Below are 11,012 nucleotides of genomic sequence, written 5' to 3'. Positions count from 1 at the left end.
GGAGCATTTTGGCGCGAACCAAGGGCGTACGCTGTAAATGCGCGTTTCCACCCACCCCCTCCATCAACCCTTCCACTACCTTGGTTTAGATTGGGATTCTTGGTGCTCCTCCGTGAAAACGGTTAGAAACATCGATAAATCAGCGTGATGTGAAGAATTTACAACCTGCTGAACCTTCAAGAATCTTCGCGGTATGATGCAGTCCGCAACAAATACATGTTCCCAATTTCAATGCAAAGGGCATAAGGCCACCAATGCTTTAAGAAAGTGGTTCTGAAAAGTGGGTTCGCGGATCTTCGGAGGGTCCGCGAGCCCCTCGTCCGCATAATTTTTTTTTTTTTTTTTGCCCTTCCGTGTCTTGTCCGGCTGCAACAGATTCCCAGTTCCGCAGTAATCCGCACCACACGGTTACGGTTACCCCTTTCCCTGTTTCCCAAACCGGTCAAGGAGGCTTTTGCAAAAAGCCCCATAGTTGGCATAGCTGGATGGGCAAATATAACGGTCCTCTTTTAAGTTGTTCAATTATTTTGTGGGCTCCGGGGCAGTACTTGCGAGAGAGCCACAGTCACGGTTCTTCTGAGCGCTCTAAGTGTGCCACTTCAGGAACTTCTTCCCAACACACACCGATTCTGGTTGCATTTGAAGCTGACGTAAACTGTTATGCACGCGAACGCGTGGAGCTGGAAATTAATAGACTGGGCTACAGGCAAATATAACGCGACGAAGGCAAAGTTTGTCAATAGGAGAGGCAATTTCGTTTGAACCGCATAAATGTCTGCCCTTCTCCTTGGGATGCTTGTAGAACTTGTTGCAGTTTTTTACAACGCATTCATGTGAGCGTGTGTTTTCGCAGGCGTGCACACTCTAAAAGCAAGTACATAAACAGGCCGCCGGTGTGCAATTATGTTTGCATGTGGATATATGCTCCGCATTGATGACGAACTGTCGGAAACGAAGTTATTTGGCGCTTTTGTCGTTCAAAGGGACCTGTTTCAGGCTCCAGATGAGTTAATTTATTTTAACAACGCATTCCTCTACATGTTAGAGAGAACATCACTGTCGCCCCGGTACCAAGAAACATGCACCCGCTCCACAACAAAGCACGACGCAAGGCCAGAGTTCAAGCTCTTCGAACTGCATACGGGAAACGGCCTGACGTTAGGTACGCAGACGCATCACTTTACACCAGTCGATCAGCCCACGCCATCAGCATAGTAATAATCAGGGACTGGAGCTAGCTTCTGCTTCTATACTTACCAAGCACATCGACACCGCCGGAGAAGCAGCTATTGCCCTTGCAGCTACCACTGGCAAAGAACATGTCACCATCATATCAGACTCCCAGACAGCCTTTCAAAACTTCCAAATTGGACGCCTTTCATCAACAGCAGCAAAAATTCTATCGGGCCACTCTGATTTACCCGAAAGGTTTATCATATGGACACCGGCTCATTCATCACTGGAAGGGAATGAGGCGGCTCATGCCGCAGCCCGATGTCATACACACCGGGCTTCTCCTTCTGGGATGTCAGCCAGGCCTTCCATAAGCCCAACACGAGAAATATTCCCCAGAAAATACAGTGACATCCTGGCCCACTATCCCTTGGGACGAAGAACCTTTCCGCCTCCACATCCCAACATGTCTCACGAAGACACGGTCATCTACAGACAGTTACAAACTAACACGTTACTACACTCAATGCATCCGACATTGTACACATACACTTGTAAATTCTGCATAGAGCCATGCACTCTCTACCACATGGTAGGGGAGTGCCGCCCCACCCCATCCCTTGCCCCAAATCCCAATCCCTCATTTGAGCAGTGGGAGGGTCGGTTGACCAGCCCCAACCCTGATCACCAACAACATCTGGTGGACCGGGCGAGACAGGCTGCCAAGACCCAGGACTTCCAGGACTAAGAAGGTCCCCCACCTGGCGGTCAACCCAACACCATTGACTGCTCAATTAAATGTTTATTCCTCCTCCTCCTCCGTGTCCCCCTTCCGCTGCCAGGGGTCCCCCATCGCTTCCGCCGGTACAAAAGGGGTCCCTGGCACATCCATGGCTGAGAACCGCTGATTTAAATAAAACATATAGGCAAAGTACGAATTTCATTTGGCCAAAATTTCGCTTGAACTAACTCTTTCTCTGGTCCCCTGGAGGCAGTTCAATCGAGCTTCGCTGTATCACGCTGTAAAGCGTTCAACCCGCCATTATAATAACTCGTATAATATACCACCCCGGGAAGAGATCCGGGAAATGTATTGGAAATACAGCCAAACCCGCTTGTAATGAACTATAAAGTGCCGCGAAAAGTGGTCGTTATATCAGTAGTTCGTTGTATATGAACTCACCCTTTAAAATGCGCGCAAATTAGCGAACATGTCGGAGAACCCCTTCGGTGACAAGCTAAGCCTTTTCGTTTCATGAAGGCACGCCCGCTGCTTCTTTACGAGCGGACTATACTGTGTTTGCGTCGAACCTGCCTCTACCGGCACAATTCCTGCGAAGAAATTCTTTCGGACGTCTTCAAGATCTCCACTCGCCGTAATGGCCGGGTTCAATAGCTATCAGCCGCGTCAGGCTGAGCGTACCAGGAGCTACGTCGCTTCAGCCGGAGAAGAGCGAAGTTTGAAAGTTTGAATGTCATCACGATTCGTTACCAGCAACTACGCGGACGAAGTGTCGTTGAACCGATCTCTAGAGGGCAGCTAAGTAACCATCATCGCTTGTTGCAGCGCGCGATGCCGCGTTCGCGTCGACTCGGACGGCGTGAAGATCGACACTGGCGATAGCAACGCTTGAGCGGCAGTTGGCGCGGAGTGGGGTATATAATTTTCATTTATAGCACCTTGCATATGCTTAAGATTCTAAATTGTCCACACCTAATTACCTTTACCACGGCGTACAATTTAGGGCTGCTAATTACCACATAAAATAAAGCAAATTTAACGACATCTAAAGAAAAAACAATAACCGCAGGACAAAATAAGTGTATTTTTTACAATGAATACATGAAGTGGGATGTACGCCGAAATCTCTCTTGAAACAACTTCAAAGCCTAAAAGAACTTACATACACGAAAAAAAAAAAAAAGCCTTCAGGTGCATTGCTTCACTTCAAATTGATAGCTGCTTGCTTATTCCCCGTTGCAGAACTTCTAATGGCCTTTTCCAAGTCCTCTAAGTTATTGACATGCTTTTCTTGCAGCTGCAGCCCACTCGGGAATACAAGCTCCTTCAGAGCAGCGGTATACTCATTCGCCGCTGCAGAGCCTATAGGCGCTGGCGGAGGAATGTCGTCATCACTATCCTCATTTGAGGATGGCGCCTCAGGACAGGCTTCTGCTTGCACTTCACGGACGATTGCGCTGTCAAGTTCTTCAGCCCCCCACACAGCATCATCCGCAGCAACAGAGTTGTCGAGGTCGTCTGCGTCACTCACGAGTCAAGCCTCACTGGCTGCCTTCCATGCTAGCCGTGCATCCTCTCAGGCGTCGCGAATGACAACGCCCTCGACTGATGCTGGGGAAGCCAATGGACTGACAAAGCCAGCCTTTTAAAAACAGTTTTACATTGTTTCACTTGTCACACCCGTGAACAAGCGGTGAACGCAGTGAACGTGTCGGAAGTGTTCGTTGTAGAGGTAGGGCGCTTTGAAAAACGTTCGGTATATCTGGACGCGGTTTCAATGGGTAGTATAGGGACCGGGCGGCCGTTGAATGGCACTACCGTCGCTTCCTCTATATAACTCCTGCAGGGAGCTTCTAGAGCTCCTAGAACTTTACGTCGCTCCACGAAATTCTCCTACTGCCATTTTGGCACTGGACCTAAAAGGCGCATTTGACCATGTGAAGCACACCGCCATCTTGCTTCGACTCAACTCCCTTGGCTGTGGCGCAAGAACCTACCAGTACGTCCGAGACTTCCTCACCAACAGACAAGCCATCCTCAAGGTCGGGAACCACGCCACTGATCTTTTATCTGTGGGTGGGCGCGGCACACCTCAGGGGGCAGTCCTATCCCCCCTGCTGTTTAACATCGCCCTGCTCGGCCTTCCTTCGCTCCTAAACGACATACCGGGTATCCGGCACGGCCTGTATGCGGACGACATTACCATCTGGTCGTCCACTGGATCGATAGGGGAGATTGAGAACCGTTTGCAAATGGCGGCGGACGTAGTGAACCGCTACGCCCAATCGTGCGGTATTAGTTGTGCCCCCCAGAAGTCTGAACTGCTACTGGTCTCCCGCCGAAAAAACCAACCCCCTGGATCTCCGACGATCAACATCCACATGGATGGCCATACCATCACCCCCTCTCAACACATCAAGATCTCCTTAACATTTCAAGCAGACCGCACATCTTCCATTCTAATCAACAAGTTGAAACACCACAGAACAAGTAACCCACATGATCAGACGCATTGCCTCCAAAACGCGAGGTATGGAGAGGCGGACACGCTTCGACTAGTCCAAGCGTTCATCATATCCCGGATCACCTACTCTATACCGTATGCTCTTCTGTCCGCGACAGAACTCAAGAAAGTAGACACGATAACCCGGAAAGCCTACAAGCAAGCCATCGGACTCCCAGCAAGCACCCCCACAGACCGACTTCTCAAGCTTGGCATCCATAACACCGCAGAAGAATTAATTGAGGCCCACCTCTCAGGCCAAAGAGTGTGACTGGGAGCCACAGAAGCGGGCAGAGCCATTCTCTCCCGCCTGGAACTTTCAGTCCCACTTCAACATTCACCTCCTGCCCTAAGAAGCATCCCACACACAATCCGTCAATACCTCATTGTTCCCCCTCTACCGCGCAACATGCACCCTGTGCACCACACGGCGAAACGAGAGGCCAGAGAGAGAGCCATTGCGAGGCAATACGGAAACGAATCCGACGCTGCCTACACGGATGCTGCCACACACCCCGGGATTCAGGCCACGACCGCTGTTGTAGTCATGAAGAAACAACACCACACCAGTCTCACTATACCACACCACAACCCACTGCAAGCGGAGGAAGAGGCCATCTCCCTCGCCGTGAGTCAAACCACAGCTACTGTCATCATCAACGACTCGCAGCAGGCGTGCCGAAATTTCACCAACGGAAGAATTCACCGCACAACCCTCAAGATTCTTGCACAACGCCCCCCAAACCGTTCCATCAAGATAATCTGGGCCCCCGCTCATTTCGACGTTCCGGGCAACGAGACCGCCCATCTCCTGGCTCGAGAGCTATCCAGCCGAGCCGCTGTTGCCGGAAGTGAGCCTGAGCGCATGCACCCGATGGTCACGTACCAAGAAATCACACAACACTACCGACTAGAGCGACAGCATTACCCCCTAACGCACAAACAACTCCCTAGAGAGCTGGAGCGACTTCTCCGTGTCCTTCAAACGAACACTTTCCCCCACCCCACTAGAAGTCACATTTTGGCTCCTACCGGTTTCCCCCCGCAGTGCCGCTTCTGCGAGGCCGCCGGGACACTCTATCATATTGTAGGAGGCTGCGAACAAGCCCCGCTTCCCCGCCCCAATCCCTATCCCACCCATGAGCTTTGGGAGAGAGCCTTGGCCAGCTCCACCCCCAAGGATCAGCGTCAGCTGGCCGAGAGCGCTGTGAACGCGGCCCGAGCTCAAGGTGTCCTGGACTAGGGAAGCCACCCTGAAGACTCAATTTTAGATGCAGAGCATGTGATTCACTCCTCGCCTTGTCCCTCCGGCGTCGTCGTCGTTGTCGTCGTCGTCGTCGGCGGCGTTGTTCACCCCTCCCCCATTCTCCTCGCCGCGCCAGCTGCGCTCTCCGCCGCTCACCCCCTCTCCTCTCCGATAGCGAACACTCTCTCGCGAGGGGCATTGGATTAGATTCGATTGAATTGGATTGGATTGGATTAGATTGGCTTGGATTGGATCTGGATTGGATTGGATTAAAGTGGATTGTGTTGTATTGTGTTGCGTCATAGCCGCGGCAGACGCGCTGGGGCCGGCGCATGTGCAGTACTCTCTCTTCCGCGGTTTCCTCTCCTTCGGGCGCGCTGCGCATATAACCGGTGTGCCGTTCTCCGGCGAAGCAACATCCACGCTTGGCCCACACACCTAGAGTCCACGCCGCTTTACAAGTACGCCAACGTCGTCATCGACTGGGACCGGCTTACGCAGTCCCCTCAACGTTATGCGCGCTATAAAACGCGGTCCCTTCGCCGCTCCGCCTATGCGTCGCATCTACACAGGGGTTCCCGCGAGGGGAGGTGGGAGTTTTTATTTAGTTTTTCTCAATAAAGAAAGTTTATTCTCTCTCCAGCCAACAGCGCCGCCCTTGGCGCATCGCTCGTCAGTGGAATGCCGGTGGCGGTCAGCGCAGCGTAGTTTTGCATGGCTTTCTGTCGTTCTGCTGCGGTGCGGTTTCCAAAGCGTAGATAATCACAAGAGGTCGGTATGTCTTGAAAGCAGAGGCAAAGTTTACGAGGCATGCCATGTGTGTGATTTATGCCGATACTCAGTAACTGCATGATTTGAATAAAAACCAGCAGAAAACACAGTACACCCGCCGCGGTGGCTCAGTGGCTAAGGCGTTGCGCTACTGAGCACGGTCGCGGGTTCGATTTCCGGCCGCGGCGGTCGCTTTTCTGATGGAGGCGAAAAACAAAAATGCCCGTGTGTACGAGATTTCGGCGCACGTTAAAGATCCCCAGGTGGTCAAAATTAATCCGGAGCCCTCCACTACGGCGCGCCTCATCGCCTGCGTTGCGTCGGCGCGTTAAACCCTACAAACAAACAAACAGCAAACACAGGACACAGAAGAAAACGACGGGAGCTTGTCCCGTAGTTTTCTTCTGTGTCCTGTGTTTTCTGCTGGTTTTTATTCCAATCAAACATGTACCAACTAGCCCAGTCCAGCGCCTTGGTATCAGTAACTGCAAATAGCAGACGACGCTCAATGCGCCAAGCTGGAAGTCGGGAAGAGCAAGTCCGTTCATCCGTGCAAATTTTTCATGCCTGCATGAAGTTTGGTGTATCGAGGAATATATTTCAGCTAAATTTTCCTACAAAGCCGGTGTGCGCAGCCGATTCACGAATGCTGCGGCGCTGGCCTTTGGCAGTTGATGACGAAAAGGCGTCGTGCCCAAGCGAAAGACAAAGTTCGGGGGTCCTTCTAAGATTTACCCCAAAACAAAAATTTGGATAGACGACGCTCCGTGACTTAATAACTACGATAGAAACGTGTATAATTTCACGGAAATACGTTTACTACAGCCATCGGGAATCGTTTACAGAATAAATACCACGTGATAGTATAACGTCATTGCTTGTCGTGGAAAAGCATTGCTTTATAAGACCTGCAATGATTGCTGCGTAGTTGGTTACCTAATGGTTTTTCAAAAAAAAAAAAAAAGAAACAATACCTGCGTGGCTGAAGTACAAGAGACAGGAGGGGGACAAGAACCTGCCCTTAGTTTTTCAACTGAATGCTGCGGTCGAGTTTTACAAGCTGCCACCTACCTTTAAAAAATCATGCCCTCCTCCGTCTAACGACGATGATGGTTTATCGCAAAGCTTTCTCGTGTGGGTTTCCTTGGTTGCCTTGTGGATTTGAACTTTGACTAGTTGAGCTTTGAATTTGACCAGCACGCAGTTTTGTCTTTTGATCGCAGGGTCTTTGACTTTGACCCTTTCCTATTCTATTTCTCTCGGAGAATACTTCGCGTCCAACCATCGCCGTGCTCAGACGTAGGACTGGATGATTTTGCTGTTTAATCTTGCGCTTCCATGACCCTTCCAAATCCTAACTGCTTCCAGCGTGTCGGAAATGCGTCTGTGCTGGAGGCACTCCTATTTGAGGCAACTAGTGGCGCGTTTTTGGTTTCTTCGCACGGCATTACACGTTTTTTAGGTACTTGGCCAAAAAGAAAATATGAAGCAAAAAAAGAAAAAAAATTACGCCCACCTCCCCCTCGCGGGAACTGGTGTGATGCGACGCTGAGGGGGGTTCAAGCGCAAGCGGAGTGCAACCATCGACCGAAAGGCCGCCGGAGAGCGGCACACCGGTTATATGCGCAGCGCGCCCGAAGGAGAGGAGACCGCGGAAGAGAGAGTACTGCCACGGCCGCTGGATGAGAGCGCACGCAAGGTCAGTGCGCCTTTCATCCAGCGGCCGTGGTACTGCACATGCGCCAGCGCCAGCGCGTCTGCCGCGGCTATGACGCAACACAATCCAACACAATCCACTTTAATCCAATCCAATCCAATCAAATCCTAGCCAAGCCAAGCCAAGCCATTCGAATCCAATCCAATGCCCTTCTCGACAGAGGGGCATCGGAGAGGAGAGGGGGTGAGCGGCCGAGAGCGCAGCTCGCGCGGCGAGGAGAATGGGGGAGGGGCGGACGACAACAACGCCGACGACGCTGCGTGAACAAGGCGAGTAAATGAGATGCAGTCGCATCTAAAACACGGGCTGAAGTTAACACTGCTACATCTTCTCACTATCGGTGCCAGCCACGCAGGTGGTAAAATGGGGAGGGACGGGGGTATGGTTTGTAGCTTGGGCTGTTTGGGGGTTGAATAACTTTGGCTCCTGAAAAAATGACCGCTACAAACGTGGGAGTTCCGCTTTAGCCCTCAGGCTCCCGTGCTGCCACTCAAGAAAACCGAAGGCACAAAGCTCACGGTTACGGAAAGAAAGTGTAAACTGCCGCGACCGTTTCCACGGCCACACGGTAATCGATCTCGTACGTTAGTGCCTTTCTCTTCAAAGCACACGTATCGAGGTATCCCGTACCGTTAAGGCTGGCGTGGAAACCGCAGTCATTGAAACCAATGAAGATTATTCAAATATGAAGATTATTCCAATGAAGATTATTCAAATAATAGTTTTATTCCCTACTCAGATAGCGCGGAGCCAGGCGCAGAGCGCTGCAAAAAACGCTCATGTCAATGTAGCCCGTTCCCAACCTTAGAGGTGTCCAATAAGTTTAAGTAGTCGTTAGTAGATTTAAGAAGAAATGAATAAGAATAATTGTGGTTTTAGTCGCACTAAGATCAGGTGGAGGTAAGCTTAGATTGCTGCAAAAAGCGCTCATGTCATTGTACCCCATACGGGGCCATACCCAACTTTAGCAACTTTAGAAGCGTCCGACAAGTTTAAGTAGCCGGTATTGCATCCAAGAACCCAAAACATGTGTCCGGACTTCGTTTCACCGCCCATATCCGCTCGCAACACCATCAAAACATTCAAAATTCCGAAGCAAACACGGCACAAACAACGGAAGGCTGCGTAGTCCAACGCACCAGCTCATTCCACTAACCAGGGGAGCGCCGAGGGGTGGCGCCACTCGTCCAGCTGCTCGGTCCCTTTAGGAAAGTCGTAAGTGCACCGAAACATGGTCGTTATAACAGATAGATCGTTATATTTGGGATCGACTGTACGAGCCTTTATCACATTCGAATGTTACTATAGCAATATCAACGTTAACGCCTTGCATCAAAATGAAATGTTGCGACAGGAGGTCCAATCAGAAATGACAAGCGGTTTGGTTGCGCCTCCAACGGAATATAACGCGAAAGCAGCCTATACGAGTTTAAATACACCGGATGTAGGCTCATCTGTGGGAAGCACTTTGTAAGCTTCGCCGCAGGCACGCAGATTTTTTTATTGATTAAATTTGTTTAATTGATTGATTGATTTGATTGATTGATTGTGGGGTTTAACGCGCCGACGCAACGCAGGCGATGAGGCGCGCCGTAGTGGAGGGCTCCGGATTAATTTAGACCACCTGGGGATCTTTAACGTGCGCCGAAATCTCGTACACACGGGCGTTTTTGCTTTTTGCCTCCATCAGAAAAGCGGCCGCCGCGGCCGGGAATCGAACCCGCGACCTCGTGCTCAGCAGCGCAACGCCTTAGCCACTGAGCCACCGCGGCGGGTTAAGTTTGTTTAATGACGGAAATGATTGCTTTTATTAGCCGCTTTATACGGCGTTGTCCAACACACCTATGTGGTTATATGTGCAACTATCAGGGAGTCGCAGAGGACGTCAGCGCTATCCGTTTCCATTTGTGTTATTCCGTTCTTCGTAGACATATATACTGGTCACCACTTTTGTTAACCAGAATTGTCTTGTGAAGTGGAAAGTTGTTATCCTTTCTGCTGAAGATAGATAGATAGATAGATAGATAGATAGATAGATAGATAGATAGATAGATAGAGAGAGAGAGAGAGAGAGAGAGAGAGAGAGAGAGAGAGAGAGAGAGAGAGAGAGAGAGAGAGAGAGAGAGAGAGAGAGAGAGAGAGAGAGAGAGAGAGAGAGTTCAGCGCTTACAATGGGGGCCCAGATTTTTCCGCGAAGAGCCATGTTTTCAAGAAACTATATGGCACGCATAATAAGGTCGGCGAACCAAATATGGGCGAGAATTATTGTACAGCCAAACAACTCCGTGCGTCAGGCACGCTTTAGAGAAGTGCGTTTTGAACACGGTCAATAAACTCGCCCCAGTATACCCAAGGGCAACGAGAAAATCCTTGGCGCCATACAAGCTAACACATACCCACAATAGCGAGTTTTAGCTGACCGTTTTTCACGGTCCGCTCCACTCCGATATCAAGCGGGAGCGCCATTGCGCATGCGTGGCGCGGTTGTCCGCGAACGGCATTGGCTCCGGTTGCGCTGAGCCGGCCACCGATACCGGAGCGGACCGACGAAAACAGTCAGCTAAAACTCTCCATTATAAGCGATGCCAGTACACAGCCCCCACCTTGTATCCCCTGTTTGCCGGTTTAGCAGGTGAGTCCGAGACACATTTCCATATAATGGGTGGCTGTACACACAGCCCACGTGACGTTCCAAATCCCTTCTGCACTAACAAGCTTCGAAAGAGTGCCTATAGCCAAGGCACTCGCTCCTCCTTCGACTTTAGCGCAAGTTGATGGAGAGGGCAGAAGGAGCGAAGGAGGAGGCCACCCTATAGACTCTTTCTTAGATGTCTATAAATACGCTTAGTTTTTCTCCTTC

This window comes from Haemaphysalis longicornis, unplaced genomic scaffold (genome assembly GCF_048455015.1).
Source record: "Haemaphysalis longicornis isolate Haplotype H1 unplaced genomic scaffold, Haemaphysalis longicornis Haplotype H1 scaffold_3, whole genome shotgun sequence".
Taxonomy (NCBI): domain Eukaryota; kingdom Metazoa; phylum Arthropoda; class Arachnida; order Ixodida; family Ixodidae; genus Haemaphysalis; species Haemaphysalis longicornis.
Note: the sequence above shows the minus strand (reverse complement) of the source record.